Here is a 12,203-nt window from a genome sequence, read left to right on the forward strand (position 1 = left end):
AAGGTTTATAATCTACGTAGAACCTCTGCCATGTTATTAGGGGACTTGATAGTAGAGGCAAGGAGGCTGTTGCCATAATCTGAGAGAAGGGATGACATTTAAAGCCCAATTAAGTGGTGAGCATTGTTGATTCTGGATTTAATTATAGATGGGATTATGAATTTGATGTAAGGTATGAGAGAGAAGAGTCAAGGACGATTTCAGCTGTAACCCAAAAAGTATCTGTGACCAATCTAAGTCAATTTAGAGGTTTCGTTTCTGAAGGTTAAAGACCATGACCCATGACATAGGCTCGGGAGGTCCTGAGAACATGTGCCCCAGGGTTGAGTTGTATACCCTTGGTTTTACACCTTTTAGGTGGACAGAAGTTATAGGCAAAGACATAAATCAGTACACTTAAGGTAAACATTGGTTTGGCCCAGAAAGGCATGACTTCTCAAAGTGGGGTCTTCCAGGTCATAAGTGGATTTGGTTGAAAGAGTTAAGCATTGCCTAAAGCATTTGCAGTCAGCATAAAAAATTCTTAAGGGAAGCCATGGTTCTTGTCATGTAGATGAAGCTCTGGTAGCAGGCTTCAAGGAGAATAGATAGTAAATATCTCTGATCAGACCTCAAATGGTGTCAGATTTTCCTCTCCAGAAAAAACCTAGTAAGGAAAAAAGATTTTCTACAGAATGCAAATTTTCCCCACAAGAGATAGCTTTGCAGGGCCATTTCAAAATATGTCAAACAAACATAGTTTGGGGTAAAACACTATGATTTCCTTCAGAGCCTGCTATCTGTCCTGTGACACTATACCAGAGTCAGGTTGGGATTTGGTATCTTATTGCTATAAAGAGCCTGTTTTGTCAGTCTTGAGAGCTCTGTTTTATTACTAATGCTGGTCAGTTGTGCCCAAATTCCAAAGGGAGAGAGGTTTAATGAAGCACGTCTGATCCCCTCCCCCACCTTCCATTCATGCCCTGAATTAGTTTTTCAGGTTTCTTTGGGATCCCTTTGGTGAAGAGGGGAGTCCATTTAGTCTGTTGGGGGCTCAGAATTTTATTTTTGGTTTATATAGCCCTTTTCACACAGAAAACTACAAGCTGCTATAAACTGAGAAGGAGAAAACTAAGCTTTAGAAGAAAGATCAGCAGTTTGGTTTTGAACATACTAAGTTTGAGACATCTATCAGACACTCAAGTAGAACTGTAGGCATTTGGAAATTGGAATTTGAAGTATATGGGAGAGATGCAGAGTGGAGATACAAATTTGGGAATCATTGGCCTATTGGTGGTTTTAAAAGTCATGAGGCTGGAGGATCTCACCATGAAAATGAGGCGGACCCAGAAGAAAATAGGTGCAATGTCTGATCTCTGGGCATGTTCCTGTTCCAACACCAGAGAGGAAAGTAAAGGAAACTGACAAGAAGTAGTCATTGATGTCAGAGGCAATCCAGGAGGGTATAGTGCTAAAAGCCAATTGAAAACTTCTCCAGAAACATGAGGTTAGAACATCTTGATGGCCTTTGTAATTCAGGCAAGCTGAGTCTCAGTACCCATTCAGCCATACCAAGTGTAAAACCAGTCAGTTAACGCTGGTTTGCCAAGAATTGAGGTTACAGGCAAAGCTGTTTACATGAACAAACCACACATATGCACACTAGAACAAATTAGAATTTACAAATACCACCCTTTCCCCATAGACTTGAAATCTGAAGAATATTGACTTGAATATTCCATGGCATAAGAGAAGGTAGAATGGAAACGTAAGATGGTGCTGGGCTTTCACATGGGCACAGTTTCAAGGAGATCAGAGGAAGCATCACTGGCCCCCTGAGTAGAGGTGGTGAATAAGCTAAATGACTGTTGGAGATCTAATTCATGCTTCGTCACTGGTCCAATTGGGTGGCATATCGGTCTAGTGAATCAAGCCTCAAGTACCTTATTGATGTGTCACACTATAAATCAACTTAATAAGAAATGTGCAGGTATGTTCAAATGTTAAAGTAATATTTTGCTTTCCTAGAGGACCCTTTCCCATTTTGAAGAGACCTGCTTATGCCATCTTTTCATGGAGATCAGCCATCTTCATTAACAGGTTCAAATTTTCAGAAACTCAATTTAGACCAAACTGTTAGGGAACATACAGATCAAATGATATGAGGCCCATGCAATCATTGAGCTGTAAATAAATGACAACATCAATGTTAACAGTGAGAAGGGAAAATAAAATCTAGGGCAAACACCCACCATATTTCAACAACTCTTTCTTAGACCTGTCTAAGTACCAGCAAAATCTTGCTGTGAGACACATGGTTATAGTTTTTCATGTTTGCCCTATTGCTGTCTGACGCTATTGCCACATCTGACCTTTATGCCTTAACTTTCCCCGTTAAGGACTTGCTCTAAACCTCCCTCACTGCTGGCTGGCAATGCCCTCCAGTGGCCATTATCGAAAAATAGCCTGAAAAGAAGGTCCCAATTCTAGAATGGACTACGAGAATATGAAGAGCTAACTCACACTGATAAACTCTTAGAGGGTATTTTAACATTCATCACTTTTCCTATCTTTTTTTTTTATTTATTTTTTCTGACAACCTATCTTTCTTGATAGTCTTTCCAAATGTTCTTTCTTTCTTGACATTACTTCTAAACACATAAATCTGCATCCTATATCAATGCCAACTTGACACGGATGTATATGTTTAGAAGGAATTTATGGCGTAAAGGGCAAGCAAGTGCAGACGGTGTGAGTGCTATTTTAAGCTTTCATGGATCCTAGAACAAAGCAGATTATTTGAAGAAGCTTTTAATCCTGGAAAATAAATGCAAAAAAAAGCATTCACAACATTCTTTTCCTAAAATATGTTGCCTAGTGACCAAATTGAATCAATTGTCAATTGATCCAGTAGGAATCTCAATGGATGGTCTGTTTGACAACCCTTTGTGAGGAAAAATAAGGATGAGCTTGTGAGGCTCTGTCTACCCAGGGGAAAGAAGTGTGTGGCAAGAAGAAATTCGAGAGAAGGAGTGGAACCGAAGACAGGAAAAAGCTATGTCTGAAAAATAAGACAGGAATAGAAAGGTTCAATTTAATTTGCTAAAAAATATTCACGTAAGATACTGAAGAATATTGAAAACATACAGCAATAATAAAAGAAATATTTATATTTCCAGGCTTTATTATAATCGATGGGCTTATTTTGAAGACAGCCATCTGACGGGGAAGCAAGTATTAGTATCATCATCCTCAGATATTTGAGAAAATTTATTCAAATAAAGTTAAGGAATTTGACCAAAGTAACAGATGGTCTGGGTCCAAAATTCATTCTCTTAAGAAAGAGCATTATGAACAAAGAAAATTAAAATGTAGGAAGGAAAATATTGAAGTTTGGAAATAAGTAGTAAAGACATTAATTTAAAGGTTAATGTACCCATATATATTAGCTCAAGGTACCATAGCAAAACACCACACACTGGGTGGCTTCATATGAACTTTATTTTCTCACTGTACTATTCTGAAGGGTAGACATCCCAGTCAAGACGCCAGCTGATTCTGTTCCTGGTAAGGGAACTCTTCCTAGTTTGTGCCTAGCAGGACTTCTTACTGTGTTCTCACGTGGCCTTTTCCCTTTGTCAGAACTAAGAAAAAGAGAGAGCCCTGGTGCCTCTTCCTCTTTTTCCAAGGACACCAGTTCTATGAGATTAGGGCCCAACCTTGTGACCTCACCCAACCTTAATTACCTCTCTAAAGGACCTGACTCCAAATACAGTCACATGGGCAGTCAAGGCTTCCATTTATAAATTTTGAGGAACATAGTTCAGGTTATAGTACCATATTTTACCCTAGCTAAATGAAATAAAAAGCTAAACGTGATACCAAACATATTCATTAATGCAATTTGTATAATACAATTACATTTCATTCAACAGAGGGACGTAATCAAAAACAAATTCACCACTCAGTGGAAGAACAAATTAGATGTCTAAAAAGACTATTAGCAAAAGATGATCACTTGTTAGCTCATAGCTTCAGAAACGAGGCCTCTGGAAGCAGTCTTCTAACATGACACCAGAAAGACCCTAAGGGCTGGACTAAACTACAACCACCTGAATAGAGTATCTTGAGCTCATGTTTCCCAAATGTGAGTTCTTCATGTTCACCCCAATATCGTCCCTTTCTAGTGAAAGTTTTCATCATTTGTGTGTATCCAAAACAGATGCTAAGACAAATATTCAAGTTTTCCCAAGAAATGCTGGTAGGGGAATAAGGAGGGAGTGGGGAAGTAAAATAGGAAATAGAAGAATGCTAGTGCAGGGGGCATTATGAAGTCATTTACCACTATTGGTAACTGGAGCTAAATCTTTCTGGGGAACCCTAGAACTCTAGTGGGACAGTTTATGGGTATATTATCGAGTGAGAGGAAACTGGAGTATTGATCTGTCAGCTTTCTTTATGTCATTTGTTGAGAGTTGTTTCTGGGGCAATAACTATTGCACTTCTAGTTTTCCCTGAGTGTAGACCCAATATATGCCTACAGTCAGAAAAACACAAATCCACAGGCAAACAGTTGCATGTGTTCACAATAAGATTTGAAATAAGACCATATTTTCTAAATTGTTGTTTATCATCACTGAGATATCCAAGCTATTTCCAAGTCTTGTTGTTTCTCTATTCTCAGTATCTCTAGAATACAGCCAATTTCAATATCTATAATCCTACTAGGTTAGGCATATCACCATCATTTGCCTGGACTTTTGAATATGTTTCTAGCTGGTCTTCATGCTTTCAGTATGCTTTCCTCCAGTTGATTCTACACATGGAAGCTTGACTGTAGTTATAAAATATAAATGTGATCATGCAATTTCCCTGCTTAACACACTGTAATGTTATCCCAATGTCATCTGGATAAATCCACACTTGTTATCATACTTTGGACTTCTTAGAATGGTTCAGGAGGTTTCTTTCAAGTATCAACCTCCCCTACACACATACACATATGCACCACTTGACATTCCTCACAGTGAGTGTCTATCATGGCTGTAAACCTGTACCTGCCCAAGGAAGTGGATCTCTGTAACTCTTCTCATGCTTCCTATTGCCCAGGGTAAGTACTTCAAAAAAGAACCAAAATGCAGGCATATGATTCCCCTAGATGACCTTTACCTCGAATAATATAAGCTATCTCAACACACCAATACCTTTATATATAGTAGTATGTCTTGTGATGTTGGTAGCCAATTCCTAACTTTCTTTGCTGAACCCTGGCCAAAAAATGATTTTCCAATCCATTATTTTTTCAAATCTGAGAGGAGTTTCTGCAGAATTTTCCCAGACAAGCTTCTGTTGGTGAGGGGTTACATTTTGAGGGGCAGTCTCTGATTTGGAAATAGATTTAAAACGAAGTTACAGGAAAACAAACAAAACTAGTTGGAATTGAGAAGGTTGTGGGTTAGTCACACCACAAAAACAATCTCTGGTACTCATTTCTGGTTCTCATTTCTGGCTAGACGCTGGCCCTGCAATGTCTCCTATGAGACTACATACAGTGGGCGTGTTATGGATTGCTGAAGCACAGCACGGTACTGTTGTAACAAAAAACAGCCTCTTCTTTAAGGGACAAATTGCTGAAATTGCAGCTTTTGGTTTGAGTAAAACAGAAAAGGAGAAAATTGACCCACATGTGCCAATAGAAAAGAACATCATTTAAAGAAAGACCCGTAGTAACCATTTAAAAATGTCAGGAATTAGGGAGTAGGGGAGCACACAATCCCCGTTATGAACTCTGAAAAAAATCATATTGCACATAAATCAGCCCCTGACTATTTCTAAAAATTCATTCCCTCCCTCCCTAACTTCCTTCCTTCCTTCCTTCTTTCTGTTCTTTTATTTCCTTCATTACTTTCATCTTTTCTTTCTTTCTTTCTTCTTTATTTCTTTCATTTTTAAATGTTTCAGACATACTTATTCCTATAGGGGCAGAAGCTCCTCATGTGCCAAAAAATTGTTGATATTCACTGCAAGAATGTCTTAACAATTATTTTTAAACTATAATTTGTAATATAGTTTGCTGCTGTACTGAACACCTGAGATATCTCCATTCTTATGCTATAAGTATACAGTTGCAAAAGATTTGCAATTCAATTTTCAATTTCAGATAATTTTTATTTAAGGCGTGCAAAGAGATCCACAGTGTTTGTTTTGGAAGAAACTGCTTAAGAATTATTATGTTGCAGGCATCCACCACGAGGTGGAGCAAGAGAAAATTTTTTTTCAAGTTCTTTTCCACGCACAGCCTGCATCAAAAAGAAATAGGGTCAAAAACACCCTATTTTTCCTTTCCTGAATTATTATAATTATTATTTCTTTCTGGCTGTTTCCTGGTAATTCAGTGCATTCAGCTCAGTAAAGGTGGTAGCTGTCAGATTTCAGGTGCTGCATTTTTCTGTTTCCTTCATTTCCTCCTGCAATTCTGGTTTGCTTTAGTTTGAGGCTGTGCAGTTCAGAAATTAATCTAAGGTTTTCTTCCTTGTTATGGTTTAAAACACATACACACACACACACACACACACACACACACTTAGGAGAAGAACACTTTGTTAAAGATTTTAGTGTAAATACTTTCCGCCAGAGAGCTAGAGAAGGCCCAGCTCATGCACTGGTCATGCAAGTTAGTTGTTGAGACTGGGTCACTCGGGAAAAACCAGCAGGATTTTCTAGCTCAGCACAGTATTCAAGACCAGGGAGCCAAAGGTGAAGGCTAAACCAAGTCCAGGGAAAACTCAGGGGCTAAAAGTACTTGATACCTCATACATTTCCGTATCAGAGATCTGAAGCAGGCCACATGCAGGGTTTCCATTGCCAAAACTGGAGAATTAGTGGAGTAGGCAGAGTATTACGCGAAGAGGAGCCTGGGAGACTGGGAACTCTGCCACAAGACTGATTCTACCATCGACTGTAAGCTTGAGCAGCTAAAGGCATAGGGTCATATAGACATTATCAGTCTCAGATTCGCAAATGCCAAAATTTGAAGTGTTTTAAAGGCTATATAATAGAGTGATTTTAAAACAGGTTACTGAGATTATGGCTTCACAGAGTTTACTCAGAGAAGTGAGGGTAGCAGAAAGAGGGCTGAGTAAGGCAGGCTCTGGCACTTCCTCCAATTCAACATAGGTAATTTGCTTTTCTTACTATGTTTCCATGAAAGAGTTCTCTTGAGAAAAATGTGTTATTATATGTGCTTCATTATATTTATTTTATTTTATATATATATATATGTATGTATGTTTTTGTGTAATTTCAAAGAAGAAAGAGAATATTGAAATGTACAAATACAGGAAGGTACCACGCTTTGACGTTCAGTATGCTAGCTGGTGAAACTACTCCCCTCAGAAAGAAACTGGCTCTCCCAAAAGTGTATGATGAAACTCTGGCAGTGAAATAGATTTTGATGGCTCTTGAAAACAAAGCTTACTGCGGGGAAAAAGAACACAGAATGAAAGAGATAATGGCCCCAAAGCCAAATGTTGACCCACTTGCTACCCAAGGATAGTCTGCTCATCTCCAACTTACATGTTAGGGTGCTTCAGAATTTAAAAGAATTTTACATCTGCTATGGTATTCGAAACACATAACTCTTCATTGGTTCTTATTTACCTTACTATGTCTTTGGTCATCATGTTTATTGGGTATGTCCTATCACCCTCACAAGTTTGTACGTCTTATTTACATTTATGTATTTTTCTGCTTACTCTTAGCACAGTTCCTGGTTCATAGTAGATCCCATGAACTTTTGTATAATAAAATTATATATACACATTTCTTGTGTACCTACTATATGCCTGTACATACATACAAAAAAATTTATATAATTGGTTTGGGTGAAGCATTATAATGTGAGGCAAAGCTTGTCCTTTAGACTTCAGCAGCAAGAGTCAATTCTTTCAATCTCCTAAAGCTGGATTAGCTAATATACCTGACCTAAATGTTTACTTGCATGTAGGCATAGGGGGTCTATTCCTGGAACAAACTAGATTCATAAGCTTTGTGAGGGCAATAGCTTTGCCTGGAGCACTTCACTGACATTTACTCACAGAAGGAAGCCATCCCAGCATCAGAATGGACTGAGCAAGCCGTAGGTGTTGAAAATAAGACTCCATTTGGGAAACCCACACAACATGCACCAACAAAAATCCCTACAGCTTGTTTTAAGCTAAATGCACAGATGTGTGTGGGGAATTCCTTAAATAACAGGGACAGGTTGTAAGTTTAGACTATGATATCACAACAAAGTGCTGTGGGGGTGTGGATAGGAAAAGAAACTAAACCAGAAGCACAGGATGTTTTAAGTTGGAATTATGAGAGTAGGAGGAACTGGATACCCAACATTTAGAGACTATGACACTCTTTGACTTGGCATTTGGATAGATAGAAAGATAGATAAATGTGCATGTGCACGTGTGCACAAACACAACTTATATTATCTTACGTTCCTTCTTTTTCAGTCATCAGGCAAAACAAACAAAAAAACAAAAAACATAAAACCCCAAAACTCCAAAAACCCCAAACCAAGCTGGATTGATTCAGATTTCAGATTTTCAATGCAAAAAAAAAAAAAAAAAAAAAAAAAAGCTAAGCAACCACAAAGCATATATAATTGGAAATTACATAATGTACAATGTACTCCTCTTCCTTCTCTTTTTCTTTTAGAGGAAAGGTTAATATATAATGCTCTGTCTGTCTGGAAATATATATATTCATCTGGGAACTAAAGGAAGGAAATAAGATCCTCGCCTCTCACCATTCCTCCTCTTGGCCCCAATTACACAATTTGTAAAGCTTGTAACTGCAATCTTAGGCTTTGCCAAGTTAACAGTTTCTGGTTCCCAGAAAAGTAAACACTTCTTCCAGAGGCCACAATAAGGTTTATTATAAAGTCGAAACTGTATCTACCACCTGCTTTCTTTTGGCTCTTAAAACAATGGATCAGCCAGCAAAGAAAGGAATTTATGTAATAAGGGCCCAATCAATTTGGTTTATCATGAGGAGTGATGTTTTCTGCTATTTAATGTAGGCAGGAATGACAGTTTTTGGAACTGTCATGCTAATTTCAGATCCAGTGACAATAGTTAATGAACAACAGCAGCAACCACAGCTCAGAAAGATAATTAAGAACTTAGAACTTACTAGGCAAGTGACACAGACCAGCCAACTGCTGGCTGAGGATGAGGGAGATCTAGAACAAGAAGTAGAGAAGGAAGAGGATGGACATCCATTACAGCCTCAATGCTGAATGGAGCAGCAGAGACTTGAGTATACATCAATAACTATCTTACCTTAAATCTTTACATCTAAGTGACTTTAAGTGGCCAATGTCTAGAAGGAGACCTGGAGACAGAGTGGACAAAAGTAAAGGCATCGGGTTCTCACAAAAATGAGATTCCACATTGGTCCGTGCAGTCTGATATAATAGAATAATGAGAAATCAGCGTGGTGCACTGGGTGATGTTGATAAAAAGAGTCAAACTCTGTAAAAGATGTAAATTGGCCATTCTGGGCCAAATATCAAGTGATCAAGGCCTGAGGCAGAGTTTCAAGATGTCCTGAGAACATGATGTACCCAAGGTGGTTGGGTTACAGCTTGATTCTGTACATTTTAAGGGGACAGAAATTACAAGCAGATATCAACCAATACATGTAAGGTGTATACTGGTTCGGTCCAGAAAGGTGGGAAAACTTGAAGTGGGGGCTTCCAGGTCATAGGTCTATTCAAAGATTTTCTAGTACTAAGATAAGGGGTTGTTGAGAACAAGGTTCTTACTATACAGATGAAGCCTGCTACCAGCTTTTTAGGGCCATTAAAAAATATGTCAAAGGAATATATTTTGGAGTAAGGTACTTCAATTTCTTTCAAGGTCTGCTGTCTAACACGTGATGCTATGCTAGAACCAGGTTGGAATTTGGTATCTTATTGCTACAAAGAGTCTGTTTTGTCAGTCTTAAGATCTCTGTTTTAATGTTAATGCTGGTTAGTTGTGTCTGAATTCCAAAGGGAAGGAGGGATAATGAATGAGGCATATCTGGCCCCCCTTCCCATCATGGCCTGGACTAGTTTTTCAGGTTGACTTTGGAGTGCCCTTGGCTGAGAGGAGGGATCCATGCAGTCTGTTGGAGGGCTGAGAGCTTTATTTTTGGTTTACAATTGGCCCTATCACGTACGGTTTATGAACCATTTTAGATTATTTTGGTCTCATCTGCTTCTTGTTGCAGTTGTAGTCATGTGGCTGCTAACTTCACACATGTATCATTTGACAGTGCCTTCTCTCACATCCACACTGTCCTCTTCCTGCCTCCCAGGTTGGGCCTTCCTTGTCGATACTGAAGACAGAAGCTGTGAATTTCCACTTGGGCCCACATATCTGCAACTGAAAAGTGTTGGGGATTTAAAAACTTATAGGGGAAGTGTTTGCCCAATAAGAGCAGAGACTTGGAGTAGAAACAATTTCCTTTTTCTCCTGAAGAGACTGTGTTGATACATAGTTTGTACAGTTTTTCAGAAGATATTCCTTGTGGTAGACTATTGGACAACAAATCTTTATATTAACTCTCCCACCTTGCTTTTTATTTTCCCCTTGTCCATCATTGTTACTTCCTGGAATCCCTCTCCCTAATAAAGCAATAGAGAATACGTCTTTCACATTCATCTCAGGTTCCCAAGAAAACCAGGTTAAGACACATGGACAGTGCTTTTAGTGAGTTTCCACAGATAATCATTAGAAGATGAGCCCCTATCACCTGAAAACAGAGCTTTGACGCCTATAACAAGGCCACTCTTCTTTAAAACTGTTTTTCACTTTTGGTGTACTGAAGTCCATGATTACATTAACCAAAGAAAAAGTTCCTCCTTCAATTTATTTTAGAAAAATCTGCACTGAAATTACATCTGATACAGCTCCACAAAGAAGTTCCTAACATGGCTCTACCACTTGTCCTAGTTTTAAAGCTACTTTTAAAATTTCCTCTACTGAAGAGAAAGTAAGACAAAGGAGCAGAGGCAGATTCAGGAGAGTAAGGAAGATGAGAGGGAGGCCACTTTTACTGAATAGCCCACAGCTTTGAGTGTTTTGTGAAATGGGGTCATTCCCTCCTTTCTGAGTCACCTCGTCAGGTTAAGTACCTAAGCTACTTCAGTAGCTCTCAGACTAGATTATCATCACCATCATAGCAACAACAACAACAACAACAACAAACCCTTTAGGCCAATGGAAGAAACAAAAGAGAGTCTGTTATAGGAAAGGCCCCATGAAACCTAAACTCTGTAGATAAGGTTAGTATTGTCATTACTCTCAGGCTAGAACTTTTGGCTTCTCTCTGTGGGCTCTCCACAGGGAGGCAATATGAGATTGTAGGAGATACGAGACTTGAGCTTGTAGAGATTGTAGGAGAGGCATAGAATTTCAGAAGGTATTTATTTTGTCCTGTCTTTACCACTTCCTTCTTGGTCTATATACATGTCACTTAACTGCTCTGAGCCTCAGATTCTTCATGCAGAGATTAAAATAATAGTGACCTGCTGTAATACCTTCCCCACAGAGATGTTGTGAATATCTGCAAGATAATGTTTGTGAAAGCACTTTATTAACTATGAAGAGCAAGATAAATATTAGTTGCTATTAATATTATCCTCTTTCATCCTATTAAGACATTTTCCTGGTTGAAGAGGTGTTTATTCCTCATTATATACAGCCATGTAAATTTCAAATATATAATTGCCTCCTTGAGCTATCAATAACTAGGTTGAAGTAAAAAGTTCATCTTCTGCAGATTTTCAAAATAAAAATATTTCTATAATACATTTTCACCACAGGATCTTAAGATTACCAAAGCCTTGTAAGATATCTCTAGCCCATTGAGAATAGACCTCTTTAATTATTGGCTATTTCTTCAAATACTAACTTCTTTATTAAATACACACACACAAAAGTACACACGCATTCTAATCCAGAGATGGAGTATAGCTGATTTTGAGCTGAGAAAACTATAAAAATAGATTTTGAGCAAATGTTTTTAACCTCTCTATATACCAGCCTTGATTAGCTTGACAATATGAGAGAAAGACATATTGGTAGAGATTGGAAAGAGATGACGTTAGAGTGGATATTCGGTGAAAAAAGGAGTAGAAACACTGGTCCCTCTCAAAACCTTTTCTTTTCTCTTTTCTT

This window comes from Rhinopithecus roxellana, chromosome 1 (assembly GCF_007565055.1).
Source record: "Rhinopithecus roxellana isolate Shanxi Qingling chromosome 1, ASM756505v1, whole genome shotgun sequence".
In the NCBI taxonomy this organism is placed as follows: Eukaryota; Metazoa; Chordata; class Mammalia; order Primates; family Cercopithecidae; genus Rhinopithecus; species Rhinopithecus roxellana.